This window comes from Leguminivora glycinivorella, chromosome 25 (assembly GCF_023078275.1).
Source record: "Leguminivora glycinivorella isolate SPB_JAAS2020 chromosome 25, LegGlyc_1.1, whole genome shotgun sequence".
Classification (NCBI taxonomy): Eukaryota; Metazoa; Arthropoda; class Insecta; order Lepidoptera; family Tortricidae; genus Leguminivora; species Leguminivora glycinivorella.
In genome coordinates, this window is record NC_062995.1 from 11,291,892 (window position 1) to 11,314,594 (window position 22,703).

The window sequence follows — 22,703 nt, forward strand, 5'->3', positions numbered from 1 at the left end:
TGACCGCCTACCACAGCACACCTCGGACATTGGCATCAAATATATGAAAGAGGCGCGTTCCTAGCACACAGTCTAAGCTCGTGTAGGTGAACGCGTACTATGCTTGTATGACTGAGATATGACAGGTCGACTGTTCGCGTTTTCGACAGGCGGTAACTGTGAGGTAACCGAGAGGGGGTGGGCGGCACTTTCAGCGGGAGCGGGAGTGGCCGTACTGTACGATAGTACTCTTTATTATACTGTGCTTTAGGGATGTCTCCAAGAGTCAAAATTATATAATTAAAATATTCACTAAAAGAAAGGAAAAACAAACGAGAATCGAAATATCATTCGATATTTGCCAGTCCTTTTCGGTGAAGGAAAACATCGCGAGGAAACCGGACTAATTCAATAAGGCCTAGTTACCCTTCGGGTTGGAAGGTCAGATGGCAGTCGCTTTCGTAAAACTAGCTACACCGAATCTTGGGATAAGTTGTCAAAGCGGATCCCAGGCTCCCATGAGCCGTGGCAAATGCGGCAGTACTCTTTATTATACTGTATTATTGATTTAGTTTCATGTTTACTTGTATTCTTAGTGAAAAATGTTGTGTTTCACTCGGTGGCGTGTTTAGCCTTGGTGCCTTCATACTCGGCATGTAGTACCTCAATGTATTGCTTTCATTTACTGTAAATATTACGTTTATGGATTAATGTCATTACTTTATTTTTTAATAAAATGTGATGGTGTGTTCCAATTTTATTTCATTTTAAAATAAGTTTTGAATGATTTATCGTAAATTGATTTAAGGGCAAATTTTTATGTTCTTGTCTATTTCACTTTTTTTATTTTTTCTACTCCCGTACTGTTATTCGTGACTTACAAGGTCGTGCATAGTACTTCAAAACCCTACATAAAAGATGTCAGGACAAGTCTATCTAGTCTATACCCTGAAAACATTTAGTAGCAGTAGCACGATATAGGCTCCCCACAGACAGTCTTAAAAATTCATAATCTTAAAAAAAACTTGTATGCAATCTGACAGTTCAAATCTGTCAGTGTCTTGTCAGTGTCAGTTTGAACTGTCAGATTGCATACAAGTTTTTTTTAAGATTATGAAAATTAAGACTCGTCTGTGGGGAGGCATAGTCTGTACTATAACTGTAACAGAGTTCAGTAAATACATTGCTACCAACTTAACAAACCAATCACTTCATCGTAGAAAATTAAAATATTGTATGAAATGGGTACATTGTTGCCAACCTTAGAATGTCAGATAAAGCCTGGCATTCGCAGAGTCGAGACTCGTTCGTTTTCTGCTGCGATCATTGGCGACGCGTCGAATCCCATTCAAATGTATGAGAACTCGATTCAACTCGACTCGATTCGTCTTAGTGGCCAGGCTTCAAAGAACCATGTACCATAGACAGTTTTATTTTCATGTTTGCACTCAAACTGCATATTCGAAATGGTAAGTGGTCCACTAGATAACTAAGATGACTGAAAGTAGGTATTTATTGAATTTATAATTTTCTTTCAAAGTAAGTGCTTGGTCGTAGAAAAAGTATTGTATGCAACGGTGTTTAACTGAGTCAAAAAATGCTCGTGGCGTCTTTATTAACAATTTTCGGCTCCGCCTCAAATTGTTACCCACGCCACTCGCCTTTTTTGACCTCTTTTAACCACCAGTTGCATAAAATACTATTTTACACTTTTTCTGCTCAGAATTATGAGCTCTTTTGATTCTAATAGGAGACAAAATATGTCACAAAATGTCCATACATTTTTTGCTTTTCTCCGAGTTACGATCAAACTGGTCAGTGAAAAAAAAACCGACCAAGAGCGTGTCGGGCCACGCTCAGTGTAGGGTTCCGTAGTTTTCCGTATTTTTCTCAAAAACTACTAAACCTATCAAGTTCAAAACAATTTTCCTAGAAAGTATTTATAAAGTTCTACTTTTGTGATTTTTTTCATATTTTTTAAACAAATGGTTCAAAAGTTAGAGGGGGGGGGACGCACTTTTTTTTCCTTTAGGAGCGATTATTTCCGAAAATATCAATATTACCAAAAAACAATCTTAGTAAACCCTTATTAATTTTTAAATACCTATCCAACAATATATCACACGTTGGGGTTGGAATGAAAAAAAATATCATCTCCCACTTTACATGTAGGGGGGGTACCCTAATAAAACATTTTTTTCCATTTTTTATTTTTGCACTTTGTTGGCGTGATTGATATACATATTGGTACCAAATTTCAGCTTTCTAGTGCTAACGGTTACTGAGATTATCCGCGGACGGACGGACGGACGGACGGACGGACGGACGGACGGACAGACAGACAGACATGGCGAAACTATAAGGGTTCCTAATTGACTACGGAACCCTAAAAACCAGACAAGAAAATAAAAATCTGCCCCTAAACTAACACGATTTTCACTCATATTATTAAATTAAAACGAGACGTACAGCTAGAAGATGTTGATACAACTCCCAGCCAGTCTACCCGTGACCACGGACGTAACGTCACGTCCGAAACGTCGGGTTAAATATAAACGTAAGTTTTACGCGATTAAACCCCGTTTTAATTTAATAATATGATTCGTGGTAAGTTTCAACATAGTTTACGCGCATAAATGGGCCATTTTTTTTTTTTAAAGTTGTCCACCCTACTTTTTTGTAACATGTATTTACTCAGAATCGCGAGAGAGCTCTTTCGATCTTGATAGGAGAAAAAAATGTCCCAAGATTTCCATATATTTTTTCGAACCTTCCATTCCGTTACCGCCATACAAAATGTATGAAAAAATGGTAACGGAATGGGAAAAAACCTTGGGACACTTTTTTCTCCTATTTGAATTAAAAGAGCTCGCGATTCTGAGTGGAAACCAATTAAAAATTTCCTAATCCAAAAAAAAGTGGGGTGGAGAACTTTGAAAAAAAATGGCCTAAATTTGGGTAGATCGCGCGCTGTCTACACAAGTTTGACATCCACCCGCCATCTTCAGTTTTCTGTGGTACGTGTACATTTAACTGCGTCGAAATATCGGGAGCTCGACAAAAATCAAAAAGGTAATTACGGTCTATGGCACTGGTCCCACCGCGAGCTAGTAAGCTATGCGCTATCGGCTTTAAAAACGAACAAAAGATAAGTACTCCCGTGCAAATAAAAGAGACACGGCGATATTGATAGTTCACCGCTGGGCGAGTAACTATAAACATCGCCGTGTCTCTTTTATTTACACGGGAGAGATTATCTTTTGTTCGTTTTTATCACAGAACTTAATTTAGATAGAAGAAACAAATTCATATATTTGTATAGGGGCCGAGCGTGTCAAATTTTGTACTGAAGTTGATTCTTGCCTGTAATTTTAAATATGTCTCAGGCTCTTGATTGTTCATAATTTTTGTGTTGTTGCAATTGAATATCACGTAACGAGGCATTTTTTATGTTTTGGTTGACTTCAACTTACAAAAATTGACGCCCGAAAGCTGCAAGCTGCGAGTAAAGACGGACAACTCAGTGGATTTCACTGAGTTCATTTGACACGCTAAGTAGATACGTATGCTTGATCTATGGTATATATGACATCTGTGGTTTTTATAGCCGATAGCTCATAGTTTACTAGCTCGCGGTGGGACCAGTGCCTCAATCCCAGTTTTAAGTGTAATAAAAATCAAATATGTAGGTTTAAGTATTTTTTAATAATAAGTATCATTTTTAGTTATTATTTACTTTTAATTTATATACATATATTACGAAATTTCCTTCAAAAGCGCTGGTAGCCTAGCGGTAAGTGTGCGACTTTCATTCCGGAGGTCTCAGGTCAAACCCGCCGTCGCACCAATGACTTTTTCGGAATTTATGTGCGAAATGTCATTTGATATTTGCCAGTCGCTTTTCGGTGAAGGAAAACATCGTGAGGAAACCGGACTAATTCCAATAAGGTCCAATTTACAATTTGGGTTGGAAGGTAAGATGGCAGTCGCTTTCGTAAAAACTAGTGCCTACGCCAAATGTTGGGATTAGTTGTCAAAGCGGACCCCAGGCTCCGAGCCGTGGCTAATGCCGGGATAACGCAAGGAGGATGAAGATATTACGAAATTTCCTTCTTAACTGTATTTAGTAACAATATTTGGTTCATCCTTATAATGTGGGTTATTGCAACATTATTTTCCCCTCACTAGCTCGGAAACACGTTTTGTCCTTTAAAACCGGCGGGCAAAAACGAATTTTATCCACTAGTGGGTAAAGTAATTTGACCTTGAATAAAGTCAAATTAACTGCTTTAAAATTGATAAAAATAGGTGAATCTAGTAATAAAGATGATTTACCACCTGTGGAACTACTGGAAGCAGTGATAAACGCATTTTCTGCGTTGTAGTTTCCTCGCTATAGTGAGGGGAAAAGTTTTGTGTTACACTCGGGTGCAAATGTATTTTAGGTACTTCTCTTGTGTTAAAAAACTTGCAAGTTTAGGACTCAATTCTCGAACCACTCGCTTCGCTCGTGGTTCAATTATAGAATCCTTTCACTTTCTCGTTTTTCAATTCCACACTCGGCGTTAAAATACAACTTTGCCCCCTTGTATAACAAATAACTATTTTCCTTCTGAACAGGCAAGATATTTTATAGAACGGCTTGTTTACATTGTTGACAATTTCTATTGACAGCGATTTTAGGCTAGTGCAGGATTATCGCTCTGTTCGCTGGTTGACCTCACTCTGTCTCCGCTTGGGCGCCGGCTGGCCGTATTGCACGGTGCGCACGGTCAGCACCAGCGCCATCATCGAAGTGCGGGATTACCGCTCTGCTCGCTGGTTGATCTCGCTCTGTCTCCGCTTGGCCCTGCTCCGCTTGGGCACCGGCTGGCCGTATTGCACGGTGCGCACGGTCAGCGCCAGCGCCATTATCGAAGTGCGGGATTACCGCTCCGTTCGCTGGTTAACGCATCAGATAATTATACGAAAAACATAGACAGAAGTTATTTTTAAATCCAATTTCTATGTAATAAGTCAGTTAGAAATATATAAAGTAACTGAGTTGACCGTGACGTCACTCAATTCGATATTATTATGTTACAGTTTTATTTCATACAAAAACTCTTAAGGTTTTGATTGCTATTTCAAAATTGGTCTCTTAATGCACCGCCTACAATCTTTTCTGCTTTGCCCAAAGGTTGACTGGTAGAGAATGCCCCATGGCATTAAGTTCGCCTTTTGTACATTAAGTTGTTCATTGTGAAATAAAGTTTAAATAAATAAAAGTTTCGAATTATTTACATTCGGGTAGAGAGCGCGCTGTTTACTCAACTTTAACATCTACACAATTTTGTAAAATTGGCTTCGTGCGAAGTACAGGGAACAGTAAAAGTGGGATGTTATCTATCAAAACAATACGTACAATACAATATGTAATGTTTGAAATGATCATTTTATTCTCTACTTAAGTGCCGGATAGGACGTTTTGGACCACCGAAGCGCGGGATTACCGCTCTGTGCGGTTGATCTCGCTCTGTCTCCGCTTGGCCCTGCTCCGCTTGGGCGCCGGCTGGCCGTAGTGCACGGTGCGCACGGTCAGCGCCAGCGCCATTATCGAAGTGCGGGATTACCGCTCTGCTCGCTGGTTGATCTCGCTCTGTCTCCGCTTGGCCCTGCTCCGCTTGGGCGCCGGCTGGCCTGCAGCGCCAGCGCCATCATCGAAGTGCGGGATTACCGCTCTGCTCGATGGTTGATCTCGCTCTGTCTCCGCTTGGCCCTGCTCCGCTTGGGCGCCGGCTGGCCGTAGTGCACGGTGCGCACGGTCAGCGCCAGCGCCATCATCGAAGTGCGGGATTACCGCTCCGCTCGCTGGTTGATCTCGCTCTGTCTCCGCTTGGCCCTGCTCCGCTTGGGCGCGGGCTGGCCGTAGTGCACGGTGCGCACGTGCAGCGCCAGCGCGGACTTGGTCGACAGCACGCGCCCGCAGATCGCGCACGGGACGTTATCGCGGATGCCTTGATGTGCCTGGGAATTTAAAAAAAAATGACAAAAAAGTTTTATAAATACATACAGCGTTTATTTTTAAGAGTTTTGAATGATTCACGGTTATTTTCATTAGACTTATATTGACCGGGATATATCGGGAGCTCGACAAAAATCAAAAAGGTAATCACGGTCTATATCCCGGTCAATATAAGTCTAGCGTTTATTTTTGTTTTCCGTTAAATTCGACATGTCTTTAGGTTCGTTATCAGGAACTACCAACACTTTTAGTTAAATTAAGTTAAATTCCCTTAAGGATAATATTCAAGTTAATATCAAGTGATTGACGGCACATGTCAAAACAAATAACATTGGGAAGTTGTAAAGGCTGTCACACACGTGTTCAGTAATTATTTTTATTTTTTTTAATAACTCGATAACTGTAAGAGTTAAGACGCTAGTTTCTTAGAGAAATTAATTGTATTTGATCTAAAGAACCATCCTATAAAGGTAACGCAATTCAATAAAAACAGGTTGTAAATAAAATTTGTTGTGTATTTTAAAATTGTAACAACAACAGAAAGCCCTTTAGACTAGTCAATTGGCCATTTTCGCGAAAAAAAGATTCAAAAACTTTTTTCTAAAATAGGTAAATTTTATGTTTTTCCTACTAGAACTCACGAGCACTTTCTATCCTACTAGGCAAGAAAAAAGCGTACCAAGTTTAATTTTTCCACTTCTTTAAAATAATAGAAAATTTTGGGGCCATTTTTTGTCCTTGATCGAAATGGCTCGTAATAGGAAAAACATAAAATTTACCTAATTTAGAAGGAAAAAAATTTGTGATTCTTCTCGCGAAAATGCCCGATTAGTGCGTGTAGTAAATAATACCTTACTAGATTTAATATATTATATATTTCAGAATTAAAGTTCAGGGGGTTCCAGTGTTAACGCCCAAGATGGAAATAATATTTCTACCATGTAATACATACTGCTTTTCACATCACCTATGAGGAATTGTTATGTAATAACATATTACTAAAAAACAAAACAAAATTGTATGTAAAAATGTAAAAAAATGTGTGTTGGAAAAAAAGGATGCGTTCCGAAAGAATGGTATTACTAAACCTGTGCTTGAACAGAAAATCGACAATTTGTTCCCTGATAGCAGGGAGGAAAAGCGCCACTTTACTCCCCCCTAGAAGGAAAGTCCCGTTTCTGCAATGGCGATGTGTAAACTGTTGTAAAAACGAGGACTTACGGTTTTCTGATGTCGTTTGCGATTCCCTGTGTTTGTGAAGGCGAGCGGACACTCGGGACACTGGAACGGCTTCTCCCCTGTGTGCGTCCGTTGGTGTATCTACACACACACACACACATATACACGTATAGGTCGATTTTATACAGGGTGAGGTAAAAAGCACACACACACACAAAATCGCCGTCAATAGAAATTGCCAACAATGTACTTAATCTTTAACACAACAAAGATTCAGTACAAAAAGCAAATCCTTCAAATAATCCCAGAGGAATGATAAGGATGATCAGACTACTTTTGTTAGTTTGTTGTTTGTTCTCATTTACTTAAAAATTACCTGAAATAACTATAGTTAGATAAGTTTTTACTTAAGTCATTAATGTTATTCCCTAAGCCCTAGCTTTTTCCTTTTCTTTATGTGTATAGTTATATACCTATATTATGCTGCATGTCACATAATGTTTACTATTCTGTTACTTGCCAAACAATAACATAATTGTTTAAATATAACATTAGTTAATGCGTATAATTTTAGACGTAAACTCAATGTATCAATGTATGTCTCGGTGAGAACTGATGTGGAGGTAAATGCATGTTTACCATATAATTTAGTTTTTATACAAAAGTATGTACATTTAACTCTGTTTGTTCTCCTAATAAATAAAAATAAAAAATAAAAATAATCAAATTATTATTACATAAAATATCAATATTATGTATGTATGTATGTACATACATACAACATACATACAATCACGCCTGTTTCCCATAAAGGGGTAGGCAGAGCACATGAAACTAACAAAGCTTCAGTGCCACTCTTGGCAAATAAGGGGTTGAAAGTAAACGAAACTGTGACATTGCAGTGACAGGTTGCCAGCCTCTCGCCTACGCCACAATTTACCCCATATCCCACAGTCGCCTTCTACGAGAGTTACGACACTGACGGGAAGAAAGGGGGTGGTGAAATTCTTAACCCGCCACCACATGGGCATAATTATAATGTGGGGATGATAATGTGAGATGAATTTATTAAATAAAACATGGATTTATCCGGTATCTGATGAGTTAGAATGGAAATTAAAGACATTTTGGCTACAAGGTTTGTTTACATTGTTCACAAATAGTTTACCTCCAGGTTAGCTTTGACGGCGAAGCTCTTCGGGCAGAGGTCGCAGGCGAACGTCCTCACCTCCTGATGCTGTTCTTGATGCTGACGGAGCATGGTGGAACCCTGCAATGCTTCAGATTTAGTTTAACGTATTAGAGATGGGCCGACTATTCGGTAAATATTCGGTATTCGGCAAGTTTTTCAATGTTCGTATTCGGCCGAATAACTCGATTGCATTGCCGAATATTTACCGAATAAACAAAGTAAATAACTAATGAAGATCTTACGTATTCCATTGGATACCTAATAAGCTCCTATTTTAGTAGCTTTTAAAGGAACTATTAGAAAGAGATAATTACATGAGTCAAAATATAAATACAATTGTTTTGTAAAAAACTTAAAAAAATTAAAAAAGTTTTTAGTTATCCACTAAATCTTAAAAACATAAACTCTGTCAAACAAGTCTGTCAGTAAATAAGAACAAAGAAAACTATATGCATCCTTTTCTTTAGGGTGCTAGAGAAAAGGATACCTATAGTTTTCTTTGTTCTTATTTACTGACAGATTGTTTGACAGAGTTTGACTTGTTTCGTTATAGTTAACAGTTAACATATGCCGAATTATTATCAATCATTTAATAGTTTTAATGGGTGCTGGCGGAGAATGGAAGGGATTAGTTGGACAGAAAAAATGTTAGAGTTCTAGAAAGGATTAAAGAAAAAAGAAATATATTAAAGACAATATAAAACAGAAGAGGCGTACTAGTTGGACATCTGCTACGACACGACCTGTTTCTCAAAAACATCGTAGAAGGAAAAGTAGAAGGAAAGAGGGGAAGAGGTAGACCTAGGAGAAACTATTTCACCCAAATTAAAGAAAAGTTTCAGGTCGTGTCGTACCAGAAGGTGAAGGAGTTGGCAGAAGACCGCACGAGTTGGAGATTGCTCCACCGACAAGAGCACAGCTCTTAAGTCAGAAGAAGAAGAAGAATAGTTTTAATGAACATGCTCTTTAAAAATATGGCGTAACCGAATATTCGGCCGAATGTTCGGTGCGGTAAGAGCTGAACCGAATGTTTGGCCGAATATTCGTATTCGGCTCATCTCTAAAATGCAGAATAGGGAACTTGACTGTAGTGAAAATAAAATATTGTAGAGGTATAAGGAAAACATGGACAAAAGTTATTTTTAAATCCAATTTCTTTTTAATAAGTCAGATAGAAATATCCATACTAATATTATAAATGGGAAAGTGTGTGTGTCTGTTTGTTTGTCCGTCTTTCACGGCAAAACGGAGTCACGAAAAGACGTGATTTTTTTAAGTGGAGATAGTTGAAGGGTTTGAGAGTGACATAGGCTACTTTTTGTCTCTTTCTATCGCGAGCGAAGTCGCGGGCAAAAGCTAGTATAAAGTAACTGAGTAGACTGTGACGTCACTCAATTCGATTTCATATAAATTCCATATTAGCAAGTCGTTCAAATTCGTTTTGACAGTTCATAAAAAGAAGCTGATTTGACTAGGAGGCGAGTAGCCTATTAACCCAACCAAATGTGTGTCACAAGGAGAAGTGTGTCTGGCCTTCACATTTGGCCTGTTTTAACCGATATATCAGTATACACGTTAAACTTCCGTGAGTCTAGCCGTCGCGTGAACTCCTATACGCCTGAAGAGGGGCCTCCGAATTGGCCCGAAACATGTCGCAGCAATAGCGATATAATAACGTGAGTACAACCGTATCTCAATTAATTATTTGATATATCAGTAGTTCATACGTTTGCCACTTGTGAATATCTGTGTATCTATCTGTATCTGAATAGAAAGTAGGAAACGTATTCATACGCAATAACTTTATTATTTAAAAAAAAATTTAATCTGTTTATTTCTAAGAAACGTACATGCACTCACCACTTAACCGCTAATCTTAAATTGAAAAGATTATCAGTTGATCTGTGTAAGGTGTCCCAATATTTATTTATTATTTGAGCATTTCTTTTTTTTGCCATTTTCTTAGGGAATTTTAGGTCAATTGTACTCAAAATCACGAGTACTTTCAATTTCACTGGGAGACAAAATGTGTCCCAGAATTTCCATACATTTTTGTTACTTTCCTCTTTTGTTACCCCACACAACACGTATGGAAAACGGTAATAAAATAAGAAAAAATCGTATGGGACAATTTTTTTAACTACTAGGATTGAAGAAGCTAGTGATTCTGAGTAGAAATACCATTTTTTTTTCAAAAATATCACATTTCATAAAAGTGGCGAAAAAAAAAGAAATGCTAATTTATGAAGTTACTCGCTTCTGCCCGCTGCTTCGCTCGCGTTAGAAAGAGACAAAAAGTAGCCTATCTCACTCTCCATCCCTTTAACTATCTCTACCTAAAAAATCACGTCAATTCGTCGCCCCGTTTTGCCGTGAAAGACGGACAAACAAACAGACACACACACTTTCCCATTTATAAAATTAGTATGGATTTGTTGAATAAAACATTTGAACAACCTTGAACACGCGTCCGCACTGTTCGCACATGAACATCTTGCTCGGCGGGCGCGGGCGCGCGGCGGAGCGCGTCGGAGCGGAGCTGCGCGCGGCGCGGCGGCGGTAGCTGCGCGCGTACGCGGCGAGGTCCGCGCGCCCCGTGGTCGGACGCTCGTTGAGGTGCTTGCGACGCTTGTGGACGTCGAATGCGAACTCATCCGTAAACGTCATGTCGCACTGTAATAGTATATTGTGTAACAAGGGGGACTTTGTCAACGAGTGTTAATAACTCGCGACAGCCGCAAGCTCGAGAGAGTTATAGACACTAGTTTACAAAATCCTTACCTCCTGAGACAATATTTTTTATCACATTTGAGAGGAAAACACAGAGAAAAAAAATCATAAGGCAAAACCTTCAATGAATGGCGGTATTGTACTTCCCGTTGCTATGGCAACGCGGTCAAGCGAAAATCGAGATGGCCGTCACAATATCCTGCCAGATTGCAAGTTATAACGATTTATCTACGTGAAATTTACAAAATAAATGTAAAATACACTGAAATAATTGTAAAACATAAATAAAATGCATTCTTCATACCGTATACATTTTTTTTGTATTAATTTTTAAAACCAAATCCATTACTCCCTTGGGAATAAAATAGTACATTATTCTTCAGTACAAGTAGACGCAATGAGACCTTTAAACAGCAAATGTGATGAAAAGTTATTTATGTGACTGGTTCGTAATGGGAGGGATACAGTACAATACAATACTCTTTATTGCATACCTCACATATTTTACAAGTAATGCACAGGAAACAAAAAATAAGTTCTTTTGCGAAAAAAAAAAATATTTTTGGCACGAACTTTTATCGCCGACTGTACCTTTCTTTCAACAGTCATCTACTGCTTTCCGAGACTTTTCTAAAATCCCTTACTCGATGGGGAAACGACGTTCATATCATAACAGAGTTCCTATGACCACCTTTCTGCTCCATCATCAGATCAGCTCCATGATACCATAATATTGCATTGTCACGTGCTTTACATATGTGAGCAAGATTTCAGCCCAATCGGAAACCGGGAAGTGGGTCAAATTTCGCTTCTACGTTTTGACCTCTACCAGAGCCATATATAACTTCGTATAGACAGATAAAGTCTAAGAAAAAAACGTACCTCAGTACCATACAGAAAAAGGTACGGTGGCCTAGATGGCATTACAACTTTGGGGTACGCTCAACTAGATGGCGCTAATATTAATATTTGACATTTTAACATATATCAAACTAAGAATATGGGCCAAATTGTCAAAACTGAGGTTCAAAAGTTTTAAGCCTGTGCCGAGAGATGGCAGTCTGTGCACTGTGATTACACATTTTACTTCGACAGTAACTCTCTATAATACTCGATCCTCTTTGCCCATACTAACAAGGCAAGTTGAATGAAAGCTTTTAAAAACAAAATACCTCTTCACACCGATGTGTTTCCTTCGGATGTCTCTCTTCTACATGTTCCTGTAGTTGTGTCTCGCTCGCACAGTTCTCCCCGCACTGCTCGCACGGCCGAAGGTCTTTATCTATATGCTCGCCAGCCGACTCCGTGTGTCTGTTCAACGCTTCTACGCTGAGGAAGTTGGCTGAGCATGATGGACACTTGAATTGGGGTTTCTGAAAAAGATGCAAACATTCACACTGTACGATAATACTCTTTTCACCACACCAACTGGTAAAGGCTTATATAGCAAAATTGCATTTTATTCACAAGAGTGCAAAGTAATTTCATACAAATTTTAACTTGATGTTTCAAGCTGGCTGGTAGAAATTATTTAGAAATGATGATTTTGAATCATGAATATTTAATAAATTGATGAATTTGATTTAATTTGATATTGTCAGTATTTTGTTCGTGTTGGTGTGGTCAAAAATGTTGTGTTTCACTCGGCGGCAAAGTTTGTTTAACCTTCGTGCCTTGAACCCTCGCAACGCTCAAGATTCCACATTCTGAATTGAATATTGGAATCTTTCGCTTGCTCGGGTATCAATATTGGCACGTGCGGTTAAACAACAACTTTGCCCCCTTGTAAAACAATAGCTGCTTCCCGTAGTTCCACAGGTGGTAAATCATCTTCATCACTAGATTCACCCACTTTTATTAATTTTAAAGCAGAAAATTTGACTATATTCAAGGTCAAATTACTTTACCCACTAGTGGATAAAATGCGTTTTTACCCGCTGGTATTAAAGGATAAAACACGTGTTTCCGAGCTAGTGAGGGGAAAATAACTATTATGATACTGAGGTCTAGTAGTTGAGGTGTGTTACCTTAGCGTGCGAGCGTTTCTTGTGCGCGCGCAGACCGAACTCGCCTACGAAGGTCTCCCCACACTCGTCGCACGCGGCGCCCTGCGCGGGGTGAATGATCCGCACGTGGGACAGATACGTTGACATCTTACTGAGGGACACATTAAACAAATAATATAATACTATCTGTAACTGGTAACTGGCTACTAAAATAACGTTATTAAAATCCTGGTCACGGCACCAAAATGTAACTGAACCTCCTCACTTACTTATTACTTACTTGACTAACTCACAGTATGGCTACTCCCTCTCTTAAATCAAATTTTATAATGAAAGCTGTAAAAATCAAGTTTTTAAATTATAATTTACTAGCTTTTGCCCGCGGCGGCTCGCGTTAAAAAGAGACAAAAAGTAGCCTTATATCACTCTCCATCCCTTCAATATCTCCACTTAAAAAATCACGTATCACGTAAATTCGTCGCTCCGTTTCGCCGTGAAAAATGGACAGACAAACACACTTTCCCATTTACAATATTAGTATGGATCATTACTCGGAGCAAATGGGGCCATTTTTTTTTTTCAAAGTTGTCCACCCCACTTTTTTTATGCCGTCACGTATATTTTTTACGCGATTCGTACAGAATCGCGAGGTCTTTCGATCCTGATAGAAGAAAAAAAATGTCCCAAGATTTCCATACATTTTTCAAACCTTCCATTCTGTTACCGCCATACAATATGTATGAAAAAATGGTAACGGAATGGAAAAAACCTTGTGACACTTTTTCTCACATTAGGATTGAAAGAGCTCGCGATTCACCCACAGAAAAAGTTGCCCAGTATCCATACTAATATTATAAATGGGAAAGTGTGTGTGTGTATGTTTGTTTGTCCGTCTTTCACAGCCAAACGGAGCGACGAATTGACGTGATTTTTTAAGTGGAGATAGTTTGAGGGATGGAGAGTGACATAGGCTACTTTTTGTATCTTTCTAACGCGTGCAAAGCCGCGGGCAAAAGCTAGTGTTCTATAAAAAGTAAATGGTCTCACCTAAAGGTTCTCAGGCAGTGCTGGCACTCAAAGGTTTTGCCCTCATGCATGTCGTGATGAGTTTGTGCTTGGGTCCTGCATAAAAAAAAAAGAACTTACGTTACACATATTGCAGGAGTAAGGTTACTACCATACACCTGCAACTACTAAGGTTGGCTTCAAAATTAGGCGTAAATCGACAGGTCGTTGGGTACAAATGTTGCCATGTTTCGGCTAGTTTCATATAAATAGTTTCAAAAAACTGCTGCTGCTGTTACGCGGTGCGTTCAAATGTATGATAAATTGAATGAATATAATAAGTATTTCACTTAATGATATTGTAGTAATTTTATAGTATATCGTAAAAAAATAAGTTTTTTTGCGAAAATTACATTTTTGGCACACGCTTTTATCGCTGTCTGTACCTTTCTTTCAACAGTCACCTAACTGCTGTCCGAGACGTTTCTCTTTACTCGATGGGGATACGACGTTTCATAACCGAGTTCCTATGAAAATCTTTCTGCTCCATCATCAGACCAGCTCCATGATACCATAATATTGCATTGTCACGTGATTTACATATGTGTGCAAAATTTCAGCTCAATCGGAAACCGTGAAGTGGGTCAAATTTAGCTTCTACGTTTTGATGCACACTAACATACTAACAAGGCAAGTAGCATAAAAGCTTGTAAAAAAACGATTTTATACCAAAAAAGACTCGGATATTGTTTTTTTTATACTACGTCGAAGGCAAACAAGCATACGGCCCGCCTGATGTAAAGCGGTCACCGTAACCGGTAATGGTTATTTTATTCTAAAAAAAAACAATATTCATGTGATTATTAAATATCCAAATTGTTTAAAACCCTTAGGATATTAAGTAACTAACAACCTAGATATTAAGACTAAGTATATACTAACAAGTTCTATGGATTTTTATTTGGTCCGAAATAAACAATTTTTATTATTTTATTATTATTAAAACCTCCTTTTGAATTATTACATGGATTGTAATTGAAACTCGACATATTTAAACTTATATGTCAATTTAGTTCCTTTGATTCTGGACGCGACTGTAGCATAGCATGGCAGTTGTTGCACGTGTATGGTATAAACCTTACACCTGCAACCACTGTCATAGCCAAGCAAGATTTCCGACATTTTTACATGTCCTTACCTGTTTCTAGACACATAGCTGCACGCGTTGCATATGAACTTGAGCCGATGCACGTCTTGATGACGCTGCACTTGGAAGGGACGCTTGTAGCGCACGAAGCAAATCTCGCAGGCTAACTCGCCTTCGATCTAAAACAGGGATGACGACCATTAAAAAAAATTCTGATGAATGAATGAATTTACTTTATCTAATGAATGAAAAAATACAAAGATACTTGGCATCAAAGCTCCAGAGTGGGGGGCTTGTGACGTCACTGTTAGGTAAAAATTGTACCTAGGCGTGACGTCACGCAAAACTTCAACACACTGTATTTCGTCATTTTTCGTTTACGAGAAAAAAGAAAAAATATGTGCCAAAATGTTTTTGATGATCCTACTGACGGATTAAATTTTTTTTTTAATCGTCTCGCCTATTTATAATATTTGACATCAAATATTGTTCGTTTCCAGTACTGATGGTGATTTTTGCCCGCACTAGTGCGCAAATTGGTTCATTTCTGGTCAGACGATACTTCAGAGGGCCATCTGTACTGTGTATATATTTTTAGTACAGAAACTCAAACTTAGGCAAAAGAATGTTGGAGATGAAGGTTGATGGATGGAGAGGGAGGGGTAAACCCAAACAACGCTGGATGGATTGTGTGAAAGAGGATATGATAAAGAAAGATGTGAGTGTTGAGATGACGAAAGATAGAGGAGAATGGAAAAGGAAGACATGTTGTACCGACCCCACATAACGTGGGATAAGGGTAGGAGGAAGAAGAAACTCAAACTTATAATGTTATTTTTTTTCGTGAATTAAATTATCTATCTGTCAATTCTTGAGACTCTCTCACACTTAGTAACTCATTTAATATGTGTGATGGTGGTTTCTGTCAATGAGCCTAACTACATATCGAATATGTTGTATACACCGTGTTTTTTTTGTTTTATTATATTGTTATATTCGACACGTCGTTAGGTTCATTGTCAGGAATCTCCATTTATATCGCTTTTTGTTAAATTAGATTTTCGTTTCCATACATAATAAATGAATTAATTAGTGTGAGAGGACGAGGAGGAGGAGCCTCATCTTTCTCGGAGGAGCCTCACCTCTAGAGAACGCGTCCCCAGCCGGCGGATAGGGGAAAGCTCGCCAGACTTTTCTGTGTAAAAGTCTGGAGGGCAGGAGCGAAATAAAATAGTTCCCGCGGACCAAACAGGCCGGAGATGGACACTCCGTTACAAAACCCCTGCAACGAGCTTCTTCGACATATTCGGAGTAGAGGTCAGTGCAGTGCTGACCGCTTAGACTGGAGCGCTCAGAAGGGACGGTGGCGGAAGAACCCCAAGGGGTCAACGGCAGCGCCCACAGCTTAGTATAAGTCACAGCCTTGGCGTCAGGTGGCAACCGGCCGAAAAACTCATAGCCAACAACAATTCTCCTAATCATGAAAGTCACAAATAAGAATAAAGTTACAAATACTAGGGCGTCCCCCGGAAGCGACGGACCAGGAAGAAAACCACGCGATGCAATAAATGTTAGGGCGTTCCCCCGAAGCGACGGTAAAGGCACTGGAGTCCACATCCCAAAAGTCCGCATTGCCACTTGGAATGTGGGTTCCATGACTGGACGCAGTTTAGAACTAAGCGAAGTCCTACAGAGACGACGTGTAAACATATGTTGCATCCAGGAGACAAAATGGAAAGGGTCAAAGTCGCGAAGTATTGGCAACGATTACAAGTTTATTTACAACGGATCAGCAGCAAATCGCAACGGAGTCGGCATAGCAGTGGACAGGGACTTCCAAAGCCGTATCATAGAAGTGAAACGGGTGAGTGATCGGTGAACCTGCATGAACGTCATCTCTGCATATGCACCGCAAACCGGACGGCCACAAGCCGAAAAGCAATCTTTCTGGGACGAGTTTCAAGAATTGCTCCGATCTATCCCAAGAAATGAAACGAAATACATCGGCGCTGACCTGAACGGACATGTAGGCAAAACTACAACTGATCATAAAGAAGTTCACGGCGGCCTGGGCTACGGCACACTAAATACTCAAGGCAAAGAGATTATAAGCTTCGCAGACGCCTTCAACCTAGCGATAGTTAACACTTTTTTCGCAAAAAAACCGGAACACCTAATCACATACAAGAGCGGGGGCACATCTACTCAGGTAGACTATATACTGGCGGATCGGAAACTCTTGAGGACCTTCAAGGACAGTAAAGTCATACCCGGAGAGCCTCTGACGTCCCAACACCGCCTCCTGGTGGCTGACTTCGTCACATTGAAACCAGTGAAAACAAAGACCGAAAGGACAGAAAAAATTCGCTGGTATAAGTTAAACCACGAGGAAGGCACGAATTTGATATCGGACTTGGTAGATCATATTCAGAAATCAAACACTAATAAGGATGTTAACGCCCTCTGGAATGAATTCCAAACCGTCTGCTTGGAAAAAGCCACAACATACCTAGGAGTGTCAAAAGGAATCGCTAGAGAGAAAAAGGACCCAACTCTGTGGACGCCAGAAGTACAAGAGACAATACGACAAAAGAAAAACCTATACAAAACCTGGCAAACGTCAAGGACGGAAGAAAATTTCGAAGCATACCGTAAAGCCAAGAAAGACACTAAAAGAGCCATTGCCCAAGCGAGAAGTAAAAATAGGGCGGACTTTTATAAACAGCTTGAAAACGCGCAATCTGATAAACAGCTCTTTAAGATCGCCAAACAAAGACATCAAGACTCCCTAGACACGAAAGCCATAAAGTACGTAAAAGACGCACAGGGAAGGTTATTGACAGCTGACCAAGAAATAAAGGATAGATGGACAGAATACTATTCCAAACTTCTGAATGAACGTTACCCTTGTGACCCGATAACCCAACTACAACCGGTTGAAGGACCATGGCAATCCGTCACAGTTCTTGAAGTTGATAAAGCAGTTCGCAAAATGGCCAACAATAAAGCTACAGGTCCGGATGGCATTCCAGCGGAGCTATGGAAGAAACTAGGAGATGTGGGTAACCTATTTCTGAGTAACATCTTCAATAAAATAGCACACGAAGGAATTCCTGATAACTGGAGAAAGAGCTTTTTAGTACCATTTTATAAGAACAAAGGCGATATACGACTTTGCGATAATTATAGAGCGATAAAATTAATCTCGCATACTTTTAAAATTTGGGAGCGCGTAATCAACGATAGGCTACGAACACTCACAACAGTGTCAGAAAACCAATGCGGATTTGTTCCCGGCAAGTCAACAACCGACGCACTGCATTCAATGCGAATCCTAATGGAACACCACAGGGATAACAAAGAAGACCTACATTTGGTGTTTATCGATTTAGAGAAGGCGTTTGATCGCATTCCCAGACCGCTGATATGGCAAGCCCTAAGAGCCCAAAACATCCCCGAAAGCTACATCGCAATCGTTGCCGACATGTATGAAAGGGTAAATACGAAGGTACGATGTCCAGCCGGAGTTGGCGCAGAGTTCGATGTAAAGATGGGAGTACACCAGGGCTCAGCACTTAGCCCCCATCTTTTCAACCTCGTAATGGACTTTTTAACGTCCAAATCTCAACAACCCACACCCTGGAATATACTATACGCGGACGATGTTGTCTTAATTGACAAGGATCCGTCAGCCCTCCAATTGACGCTTGAAAGATGGAGATCGGCCTTGGAAAAGGCAGGACTCCGGATAAATAGGCAAAAAACGGAACACATGCACTGCAACTTTTCCGGGAATAACATCCAGCACACGCTCTATGTTCAACACACTGCCTTAAGAACTGTGCCTACCTTTAAGTATTTAGGAAGCGTACTGGCAAACGACGGCACCATCGACGCTGATATCACTAATCGCATTGGCGCTGGCTGGCAGAAATGGAGAGAACTAACTGGAGTGCTGTGCGATACTAGAATGCCAGTAAGGGTTAAAGGAAAAGTCTATAAAACAGCAGTCAGACCAGCGATGACATACGGAGCGGAATGCTGGCCCTTGAAAAAGCAACAGACCGACAAGCTGCACGTTGCTGAAATGAAGATGCTGAGGTGGTCATCAGGGGTCACACTACTAGACAGGGTACCTAACCGGTATATCCGTGGCAGCTTTAAAATAAGGCCAATACCTGACAAGCTGGAAGAAACACGACTACGCTGGTACGGCCATGTCATGAGGAGGCCAGTCAACCACATGACACGAAAAGTGCTGGAACTGGAATCGAAACCAAGACTTCGCGGGGGATCTCGAACTACATGGATGTCTGTCATAAGGAAAGACCTAAAGAATTCCAACACGAACACAGAGACGACCCAGAAAAGACCACTCTGGAGACTTAGGACTAGGAGAGCCGACCCCAAATAGAGATGGGACTAAGGCCTGAAGAAGAAGAATTAGTGTGAAGCGTTGAACCCCTTCCAACAGATGTCGCACTTGAACGGGGACTCCAGGTAGTTCTGCGAGTTCTTGCGGGCGGCGATCTCTTCCAGCTGTTCCTCCTATATGACATAATAATATACATAATAGACTAGTTTCCTATACTTAAAATAAAATATTTTATGCAGAGCACGAAATAAAGCATCACGTAATTAGAAGAAAAATATGGACAGTAGTTATGTTTAAACATAATTTCAATTTAATAAGTCAAAGAGAATGATATAAAGTAAATGAATTGACCGTGACGTCACTCCTCAGTATTTCATAGTAATTCCATATTAGCAAATCGTTTTGACAGTTCTTAAAAATAAGCTGATTTGACTAGTAGAAACTAGCCTAGGCTAGTTTCCTATACTTAAAATAAAATATTTTATGCAGTGCACGAAATAAAGCACCACGTAATTAGAAGAAAAATATGGACAACAGTTATATTTAAACATAATTTCAATTTAATAAGTCAAAGAGAATGATATAAAGTAAATGAATTGACCGTGACGTCACTCCTCAGTATTTCATAGTAATTCCATATTAGCAAATCATTTTGACAGTTCTTAAAAAGAAGCTGATTTGACTAGTAAGAAACTAGCCTAGGCTAGTTTCCTATACTTAAAATAAAATATTTTATGTAGTGTACGAAATAAAGCACCGCGTATAGGTAATTAGAAGAAAAACATGGACAGTTATATTTAACAATAATTTCAATTTAATAAGTCAAAGAGAATGATATGAGACAAAAAGTAGCCTATGTCACTCTCCATCCCTTCAACTATCTCCACCTAAGAAATCACGTCAATTCGTCGCTCCGTTTTGCCGTGAAAGACGGACAAACAAACAGACACACACACTTTCCCATTTATAATATAAGTATGAATTTACAGCACATACCTTGCTCAGTGTCACAATTGTCACTCCGTTATCACTCTCAAACTTAGCGAAATCAAACTCTGGCATATAATTATTCTCAGGGTTCCTAATCTTTCTCTTCTCCCTCTTATTTATTACTCTCTTCTTAGTTTTACTTTTCCTTGTAGATTCTACATTCTTCTTCTTAACTTCTAACTTTGTTTTCGTCACTCTCTGCCTTTTCTCTGGTACCCAATCTTCATCACTGTTACCTACAAATTCTATTTCCAACTCTTTTTTAATTTCTTCACAAAATATGTTACTTGTTTCTTCTTCAAAATCTATTTCTAATTTAATTTTGGTTTCTGAAATACTGGCATCATTTTCAACATTATCATCATTTAGCTTTTCAATCTTTCTCTTGACAGTATGTTTGGTTTCTGTAACACTGGCGTCATTTTCATCATTATCATCATCATTTACCTTTTCAATCTTTCTCCTTAAAGTATTTTCAAATCTTTTAACTCTCTTTTGTATATAATTGAGTTTATCAACAGATACATTCAGAGCGCGTTTTTGCGTGTCAAATTCAGTAATTGAACCAGTTTTTTTAATAACACCAGCTATGTTTAAATTAGTTTTATTATTTTCTATATTTGGTTCTGTTTTTATATCGTCAGGCACAATGTCAATACATTCCACAATATTCACTTCGGTTATGGTTAGATTGAGAAATGACTTAGAAATGTGGCTTGCGTTATCAATGACGTCTAAATTTGGCTAAAATAAAAACAAATAAATATTGAGAGACACCTTACAGAGATCAACCTAGCCGCAAACTAAGCAAAGCTTGTACTATGGGTGCTAGGCGACTATATACATACTTATAAAGTTAAAAACACATTTATTTACATAGAAAACATCCATGACTCAAGAACAAATATCTGTGCTGATCACAGAAATACCCTTACCAGGATTCGAACCCAGGTCCGTCGTCTTAGTTTTCTTAAACTACTAACTACAGGTGGTACAGATCTTCCTCACTTGATGGTCTCATCGGAAGATCAGCGCTGGAAGTCATCAGCAACACGAGATAGAGAGAGGCCATTTCGTGGCACTTCATTACTTTCTGTCTTGTTGTTATTATGTGTATTTTGTCTTGCCTGTGTTCACGAATAAATGTTTATTCTATTCTATCCTATCTATTTTATATACCTTTTCTTTGAGCTCCAGCAGCCTCTGTTGTGTGCGAAGACACATATCCCTGAAAGACTCGCACTTGCGAACTTGCACGCCACAGAAGGAGCACAGATGTTGGGGAAACTTATCCTTGTCAACCTGCAGTAGAAGTAATAGAAGTAATATGTTGATATTATTATCAATACAGTTACAGTAATACCCTACTTTACGCAATCCCGTATAGCGTGGATTAACTAATAACACGATTTTCTAATTTTGATGGAACAGAAGCAAAAAGCCACTCAGAAAACAGATTGTTTCTTTAATAAAAACAAATAGCACTTTATTATTGTTTATTAAATATAAAATGTTAAAGATACTTTAAACACGCGATTTGATTGTAATTTTTGAAGTAAAATGAAAACTATTTTCGGTTTGATTCTGAATTTGGTACCTTATCCAAGTGACCCCGATATACGCGAAATTCGCTTTACGCGATTTTCCCTGGCATCACTTGCGTAAAGCGGGGTATTACTATACTTGAAATAACAAAATACAACCAATATACAGTCTGATTTTATTCATTTCTGTTAATTTTAGGGGATTATGTTACTTTAAGGGACGGTAAAGTAAAAGTACCTTTGATTGTGTTGGAAAATAATAAGCTACAATAAAATCGCTGTCAATAGAAATTGACAACAATGTAAACAAACTTTTATATAAAATATCAGTATTCTAGCACAAATTTATTATTTTAAAGGTTGATTATCATAATGTGATACGAATTGATTAAATAACACGTGGATTTAGCCAGTATCTGATGAGTTAGAATGGAAATTAAAGACATTGTGACTACAAGGTTTGTTTACATTGTTCACAAGTTCTATTGACGGCAACTTTACACACTTTTATTTCTAATAGGCCTTTATATCTATGACAGATGATTTAATCCT

General features: G+C 39.0%; 1 protein-coding gene across 1 annotated transcript in view; it reads right to left on the minus strand.

Moving 5' to 3' along the window:
* LOC125239157 (zinc finger protein 345-like) overlaps positions 1–22,703 on the minus strand; it is a 215,312-nt gene that overhangs the window by 91,792 nt on the left and 100,817 nt on the right. The window lies entirely within an intron of this gene.